The sequence below is a fragment of the Homarus americanus genome, unplaced genomic scaffold (genome assembly GCF_018991925.1).
Source record: "Homarus americanus isolate GMGI-L3 unplaced genomic scaffold, GMGI_Hamer_2.0 scaffold40157, whole genome shotgun sequence".
Lineage (NCBI taxonomy): Eukaryota > Metazoa > Arthropoda > Malacostraca > Decapoda > Nephropidae > Homarus > Homarus americanus.
In genome coordinates this window covers 67,594-75,985 of record NW_024733240.1, presented here as the reverse complement: position 1 = coordinate 75,985, position 8,392 = coordinate 67,594, and the positions used below count along the sequence as shown (strand labels likewise).

General features: G+C 46.2%; 1 non-coding gene across 1 annotated transcript; it reads right to left on the bottom strand.

Annotated features, from left to right (window-relative positions):
• Positions 1–2,087: 2,087 nt before the first annotated feature.
• On the bottom strand, positions 2,088–2,159 carry Trnaq-cug. Its single transcript has one exon. It is a non-coding gene; the product is annotated as a tRNA-Gln (tRNA).
• Positions 2,160–8,392: the final 6,233 nt, after the last annotated feature.

Below are 8,392 nucleotides of genomic sequence, written 5' to 3'. Positions count from 1 at the left end.
GATGAAAAGCCTTGAAATTGTAATATTATCGTGAGTCTGAGATTTTTGCCTGAGTTTGGATTTTTCTTTCCGGATTGGAGACGTGGTGGTGGAGAAGGTGTAGGTGGAGGATGTGGGGAGAGGAGGAGGAGGAGGAGGAGGAGGAGGAGGAGGTGTAGCTCAGGGGAAGGAGGAGAGAAGAAAGAAGGTGTAGGTGGAGGATGTGTGGGAGAGGAGGAGGAGGAGGAGGAGGAGGAGGTGTAGCTCGGGGTGGGGGGGAGGTAGGTAAGGGGATTTATCAAAGGGTCTGGTTGAGTGCCTATGTGGGTCAGGTCGTCTTGGGTCGAGAATAGCAAAACGAAGGAGAGAGAGATCGCCAGTTATAAAGGTTTAGGAAGGTGGTAGTATGGGGCCTCGTTGGGATAGATAGATAGATAGATAGATAGATAGATAGATAGATAGATAGATAGATAGATAGATAGAAAAAAGCCACATGAGGTAAGCAGAATGAAATAACAGAATGAAAACATAAACAATTGCAATGTTACTTATGTCAAGTACACCTGTCTCTCTCTCTCTCTCTCTCTCTCTCTCTCTCTCTCTCTCTCTTCTGCTTTCTTCCTCACTGCCTCTCTCAATACCGGCAGACCAATACCCCCCAAGCTCTAAAAATTCAGGTGGCCGCCCGACCCTAGTATTTCATTACCGCGACCCAGGACGTCCCGAGAACCCAGTGTTGGCGGATTCCTAAGACACCTACGGGTCTCAGCATACCTGGCAACCCGCCCCGCCCCGCCCCGCCCCGCCCCGCCCTGGGTTCTCCTGACGGGATGGGGGTTGTGGGGTTTTTAAACAAGGATAGGTTCACATACACACGCATGTACACACACACACACACACACATGGGGGGGGAAAGGGCGGGGGTAAGGTCGCACCGTTTTAGAATTCTAACTGAAGTTCTTTCTCATTTTCTTTGTCCTCCTCCGGTTCTTCAGAGATTAAAGGTCAGACGAGAACAAGATGACAACACGATTACCATCACAGACATACAGTACACACAAACTAACATACACCAGTGTTCACAAGGAGAGAGAGAGAGAGAGAGAGAGAGAGAGAGAGAGAGAGAGAGAGAGAGAGAGCTCTATAAAACACATATCTCGAAGGATATTGCCGAGAAAAAAATTCCTGTTAATTTATAAGGTCAAAATAAAACCCCATATACATTTTTTTTTCTGTGTGTGTGTGTGTGTGTGAGGTAATGTTTGTTTCTCTTAGTTTTTTCCCAAGTCTCCCTCTTTAATTGCCTTTAGGACACACTACATCTAAGAGGTGGGAGGGTGGGGAGGAATTTTACCTTCTACCGTAGACGAAAAAGCTAGGAAATTGCTACCTACTTCCCTCAGGTCATATACGGAACCCTGCAAACATTGTCACTGTGTTACCCTGAGATAGATAGATAGATAGATAGATAGATAGATAGATAGATAGATAGATAGATGAGAGATATACTATGTTACGTTGCAGACTCAGTAAAACACACACACACACACACACACACACACACACACACACACACACACACACAGATCAGCGTCGAGTTAAGAGAAATATCCCAGAGAATTTACACGTAAAACTCAGCAACAGTAACTTACTTACATACATACATACATACATACATACATACATACATACATACATACATACATCTTCCCCCCAACTCTTTCATCCCGTCCGCCTACAAAAATCTCTAAATTACTTTCCTTATAACTTGGTGGAAACGTTCGCCTGAGTGCTAAAGAAATACGCATATATATAAATACTTTTTCCCCTCGTTCCATTGTACTTCTCCCTTAAAGCGTGTAAAGATAGCCTCACTGCAGAGTTGATGAACGAGTGGGTGTGTTTACGATCTGATAATATAATTTTTCGATAAGTTTTCTATATTATTTAACTCTTAGTTGGTTATATTACTGGTACAAAGTTAATAATCATTAGGTACTTATGATAACACGTTTTAATAGTTTCGTCACAATAACTAAAATATACAACAATCAACAATACTATTTATGTTGTTTTTTCTTTAGTCACAAAAACTCAACAAAAGTGTAAGGTCCCACCGAGACTCGAACTCGGATTGTTGGATTCAGAGTCCAAAGTGCTAACCATTACACCATGGGACCACCTTTTTGAGGATCACACACACACACACGCATAAATTCAGTCTTTGATCTTGTTTCTGTAAGCATCTTGTTTAAGGAATGTAGAGACAGACACAGCAATTAGAGATGGACTGGTTAAATTAAGTTAAGTTAGGTTAGGTTAGGTTAGGTTAGGTTAGGTTAGGTTAGGTTAGGTTCGGTTCGGTTAGGTTGTAACATCTGTAGCCTTTGGTTCCCTCCCTTCCTCCCTCCCCCCCTTCTCTGTTGTACTCTTATATAATTTCTGGTTCCCTCCCTTCCTCCCTCCCTCTTTTACCTCGCTCCATCTCACCCTACCTCCCTCTCAACCTTCTTCCATCCCTCCCGCTCACCATACCTCCCTCTCAACCTTCTTCCATCCCTCCCGCTCACCATACCTCCCTCTCAACCTTCTTCCATCCCTCCCGCTCACCCTACCTCCCTCTCAACCCTCTTCCATCCCTCCCGCTCACTATACCTCCTCTCAAATCTTCCCATCCTCCTGCTCAATTCTACCTCCTCCTTCCTTTAACCTTTCCACCCTTCCTGCTCAATTCTACCTCCTCTCTGCTAACCTTCTTCCATCCTCCTGCTCACTATACCTCCCTTCCTCAACCTTCTTCCATCCCTCCCGCTCACCATACCTCCTCTCAACCTTTCTTTTCCATCCTTCCTGTCACCCCTACCTCCCTCTCAACCTTTTTCCATCCTCTGCTCACTAGCACTCCTCTCAACCTTCTTTTTCCATCCTCTCTCCTGCCTGCCACCATACTCCTCTCAATCCTTCTTTCCTTCCATCCCTCTCCTGCTCACCCTTACCTCCCTCTCAACCTTCTTTTTCCATCCCTCCTGCTCACCATATACCTCCTCTCAACTTCTTCCATCCCTCCCGCTCAATCATACCTCCCTTCTCAACCTTCTTCCATCCTCCCGCTCACCCTTACCTCCCTCTCAACCTTCTTCCATCCCTCCCGCTCACTATACCTCCCTCTCAACCTTCTTCCATCCCTCCCGCTCACCCTACCTCCCTCTCAACCTTCTTCCATCCCTCCCGCTCACTATACCTCCCTCTCAACCTTCTTCCATCCCTCTCGCTCACCCCCCCCAACCCTCTCTACCTTCTACGCCGTTGACAATAAAGTTATTTAGCGAAATGGGATAATACAATTTAAATTCGCATCTTAATAAGGATAACATAGAGGACAGAGAGCCGTATTTCACACAAACTTTACATATATATTACCCAGAATTATGCCAGGAGTCTCGTTTTCTCCAGCCAGTCGTAGAGAGAATTAATTGTCGTTTTTCTTTGTCGTATTAAGGGTCGTAGTCGCGGTGGTGGTGGTAGTAGTAGTAGTGCTCGTAGTAGTAGTAGTGGTCGTAGTAGTAGTAGTAGTAGTAGTAGTAGTAGTAGTAGTAGTAGTAGTAGTAGTAAAGGATGATGTCAGGGCAGCAGCAGGGAACCTACAAGTGTGTGCTGGCCACCAGGCTGGTGGGGAGGCCGCCATTCACGCCATGAGATTGATATTTGAGCAGCGTGATTGTGAGGCCGTTCTCCTGGTGGATGCTTCAAACGCATTCAACATACTTAACCGCAAGGCGGCACTGCACAACATCAAGATCAAGTGTCCTAGCTTTGCGATGTATGTTGAAAATTCGTATAGGAATCCTTCAGACCTCTACATAGTAAATAACAAGGCTCTACGAGGTGATACCATCCTACAGTCGACCGAGGGAACAACACAGGGGGACCCTGTTGCAATGGCAATGTATGCAATAGGCCTATCAGTGCTCCAACAAGAAATAAAATTTGAAACAACTGGGGTCAAACAAGTGGCATATGCTGATGACCTTACAGGAGCAGGAAAAGTGGAGGACATCAAAAAGTGGTGGGACCTGGTAACATCGCGAGGTCCACAAATAGGGTATCACCCAAACGCCAGCAAGTCTTTCCTCATCGTGAAGCCAGAACATTATGAACGGGCATTGGAGGTTTTTGGCTGAAGTGAGGTCAAAATAACTAAGGACGGCCAAAGACATCTAGGCGCGGTAATTGGCACTACGGACTTCAAGACCGAGTACGTAGCGGGAAAGGTGAATGAGTGGGTTAGCGAAATCCAAGCTCTATCTGAGATTGTTAACACAGAGCCACATGTGGCCTTTGCAGCATTCACCCATGGAGTCAAGCATCGCTGGAACTACCTGATGCGTACCATCCCTGAGATCGGACCTCTCCTCCACCCGCTGGAAGAAGCTATCAGTGTCAAGTTCATTCCCTAACTAGTGAAACACCCTGACTTAACCCCAGCAGAAAGAACACTTCTTGCACTTCCACCAAGACTGGGAGGGATGGGACTAACTAATCCAGAGGATATTGCTGACACTGAACATCAAAATTCACTTAAGCTCACGGCAGCCCTCACTGACCACATAATAGCCCAGAATGCAACAGGGGAAGTGGACACCAGCGAAGTAAATAAGATCCGTAGGTCCATTACAACAGATCGGCAGCACTGCCAAAATGACATGTTGCAGCAACTATTGCTGCAGGTTCCAGAAAATTTGACAAAAAAAGTAGCTATAGCGCAGGAGGTGGGCGCCTCGAACTGGTTAACTATGTTACCGATAAGGGCAAATGGTTTCAGCCTTAACAAACAAGAATTTACAGATGCCATTGCTCTAAGGTACGGTTGGCCAGTAGATGGTTTGCCCTCCCAATGCGTGTGTGGCTCTTCCTATGATGGCGATCACGCCATGGTCTGCAAGAAGGGGGGCTTCATATGCATGAGGCATGACGAGGTAAGGGATCTTACAGCAAATATGTTGAAGGAAATCTGCCGGGACGTCATGGTAGAACCGACCCTCCTTCCACTGGATGGCGAGATCTTCCAACACAGGACTTCAAACACATCTAACGAAGCCCGTGTGGACGTCAGTGCTCGAGGATTCTGGACGCGGGGACAGCGAGCTTTCTTCGACATCAGGATTTTTGATCCCATGGCCGCTTGTCACCGTAACCTAGCTCTCGATGCTGCACATAGGAGGAACGAGAACGACAAGAGAAGGGCATATGGGGAGAGAATTCAAAATGTTGATCAAGGCAGCTTCACTCCTCTAGTGTTCACAACCTCTGGTGGGATGGGCCCAGGTGCAAGATGTTTCTACGCCAGACTCGCGGAGTTGATCTCCGAACAGAAGCAGCAGCCCAGAAGTTATGTTACAGCCTGGATGAGATGTCGACTGTCCTTCTCTCTCCTTCGGTCGGCTTTGCTCTGCCTCAGGGGAACGAGAGCTTCTGGCCCTACTCCGACAACTGCTGCAGATATTGACTATGAGGCTAAAGTCACTGAATGCCGCATAGATCAGCGGCTCAACTAATTTAACACAGATAGGATAGCTTCTTATGTATTAGGATATTTAATATTAAGGTAAATAAATGGTGGCGAAGGTGTGGCTATTGAGGGAGGCATGACGAAGTAAGGGATCTCACAGCAAATATGTTGAAGGAAATCTGTCATGATGTCAGGGTAGAACCGCTCCTCCTTCCATTGGACGGCGAGAATTACCAACATAGGACTTCAAATCACCAATGACGCCCGTGTGGACTTCAGTGCTCGAGAATTCTGGACGCGGGGACAGCGAGCCTTCTTCGACATCAGGATTTTTTATCCCATGGCCGCATGTCATCGTAACCTAGCTCTCGATGCTGCATACAGGAAGAACGAGAACGACAAGATTAGGGCATACGGGGAGAGAATTCAGAACGTTGATCAAGGCTATTGGGGGAGGCTGGAGGCCAATTCAAAAAAAAGTAGCAGTAGTAGTAGTAATGGTGGTGGTGGTTCTGGTCGTCATCGTCGTAGTAATAGTCGTCATGATTTTAGTCGTAATCTTCATGGTCGTGGTCATAGTCGTCGTGGTAGTCGTGGCTATACTGAGGTTGGAAATTTTTCTTTTTTGTTCAATGTTTTCATTTTTTCGTCAATTCTGATACAGAGTGAGCGTTCTTAAACAAATTCTCAGCAGGGAGGGACCATTCTTACTTCTCAGCAGGAAGGAGGCATTCTTAAACAAATTCTGAGCAGGGAGGGACCATTCTTACTTCTCAGCAGGGAGGTACCATTCTTAAACAAACTCTCAGCAGGGAGGTACCATTCTTAAACAAATTATCAGCAGGGAGGGGCCACTCTTAAACAAATTCTCAGTAAGGAGGTACCATTCTTAAACAATTTCTCAGCAGGGAGGGACCATTCTTACTTCTCAGCAGGAAGGGGACGTTCTTAAACAAATTCTGAGCAGGGAGGGACCATTCTTACTTCTCAGCAGGAAGGAGGCGTTCTTAAACAAATTCTCAGCAGGGAGGGACCATTCTTAAACAAATTCTGAGCAGGGAGGGACCATTCTTAAACAAATTCTGAGCAGGGAGGGACCATTCTTACTTCTCAGCAGGAAGGAGGCGTTCACACTCTCCTGCTTTAAAGAATGAGAACTCGTTTACCTAGTTTATGAGAGCATATAATAGAACAACGTGTATAGTATGTATGTCTCCGGCAGTGTTGTGTATATACCAAGTCACTTATATCATCCTCCTCTCTTGGGCGCTGTACGAGAGAGAGAGAGAGAGAGAGAGAGAGAGAGAGAGAGATCACTTCTCCACCCTCTCCCTTCCACTTAAGCCACCCCTACTGTCATCACTTGTTACTCTCTCTCTCCTCTCTACTCATCCTTATCTCTCTCTCCCCATTTTCATCATTTATTTTCTTATCTCTCATCTCTTTCAATTCTTGCCAATGTCCCCTTTACTATCTCCTCTATTTGTCCTTGTCTCTCTCTCTCTCTCTCTCTCTCTCTCTCTCTCTCTCTCTCTCTCTCTCTCCTTTCTTCGTCGTTGCCTTTCTCCCCTTTCAGTTTCCCCTCTTTCCGTTCTCGCCTTTATCTCTTCCAATTTCCCCTCTTTCCCTCCCCTTCCTTTTCCAACACTGCATCTCCCTCTTCTCTTCCCTCTACCTTCTTTCTCCTCTCTGCACCGTCTCTCTCTCTCTCCTCTTTCCCCCGTCATCTCTTCTCTTTCTTAATTATATTTTTCTATCTCTTCTTCGAACATCATTCTAACCTTTTCTTTCACATTTTACCTTCGACGTGACTTTCAATTCTCCATTCCCTCTCCTCTCTCAACCTTTATCAACGTTCTTCCTTTCACTATCCCCTTCAATTCTCCCCTCTTCCTTCCCTCATTTTCAACTCTCTTTTTCTATACCATCCACCCCTTCCAGCTCTCTCTCCCTCTACCCACACCCTCCCTCACTCTCCCTCTACCCCACCCTCCCTCTCCTCTACCCCCCCTCCCTCCTCTCCCTCTACCCCCCTCCCTCCTCTCCTCCTCTCCTCCCAGACACTCGATAATACCTCCTAAAACTCTCACTTCTGATAACAAACTTTGAAGAAGCCTCGTTTGCTATGCACGGAAAAACAAGCAATAAAACTTTCTTTTATCTCCCTTCTCCCCTCTCCCCTCCCCTCTCTCTTATCCTCCATCCTTTCCTCTTACCCTCCCTCCTTCCTTCCCCCTTACCCTCCCTCCCTGTTTCCTTTCCTACCTTCCTCTCTTTCCTCCCTCCCTTAGATATCTTGTTTTTTCTTCTTCTTTAGTCTCTTTCCAATCTCTTCGGACGCCTCCCTCAAATTATTCCCTTTTCTCCCTCCCTCTAATCTTTCTTATCCTTTCTTACTTTTCCCTTATTCTCCTTTCCTCATTTCATATAATCTCTCTTCCTCCTTCCACCTCACATCCATATCCTCGCTCCCTCTTCCTACCCTTACTCGCTCTACCCTGCCTCCCTTCATTCTACCCTCCCTCTCTCTACCCCCCCACCCCTCTCTCTCTTCTCGCTCTCTCCTTTCTCTCTCTCTCCTTTTTGAAATATGATAATATAAATATAAAATAAAATAAATAAACGAAAAGTCACATTGTTTGAGGTTTGTAAAATATCACCTTGAGAGACGTTGCTGCCAGGAACACACACACACACACACACACACACACACACACACACACACACACACACACACACACAGAGGGAGGAGGAGGAGGAGACATACTCATCCTCAGACAAGAACTATTACTCCCAGTCGAAAGTTAATCCAACAAGAACGCACACGACGCGTTGTTCATCTATCCTTATCACAAGAGGGGGGTAAGAAATAGGGGGCGGGGGAAGAAAAAATGGGGGAGGGGG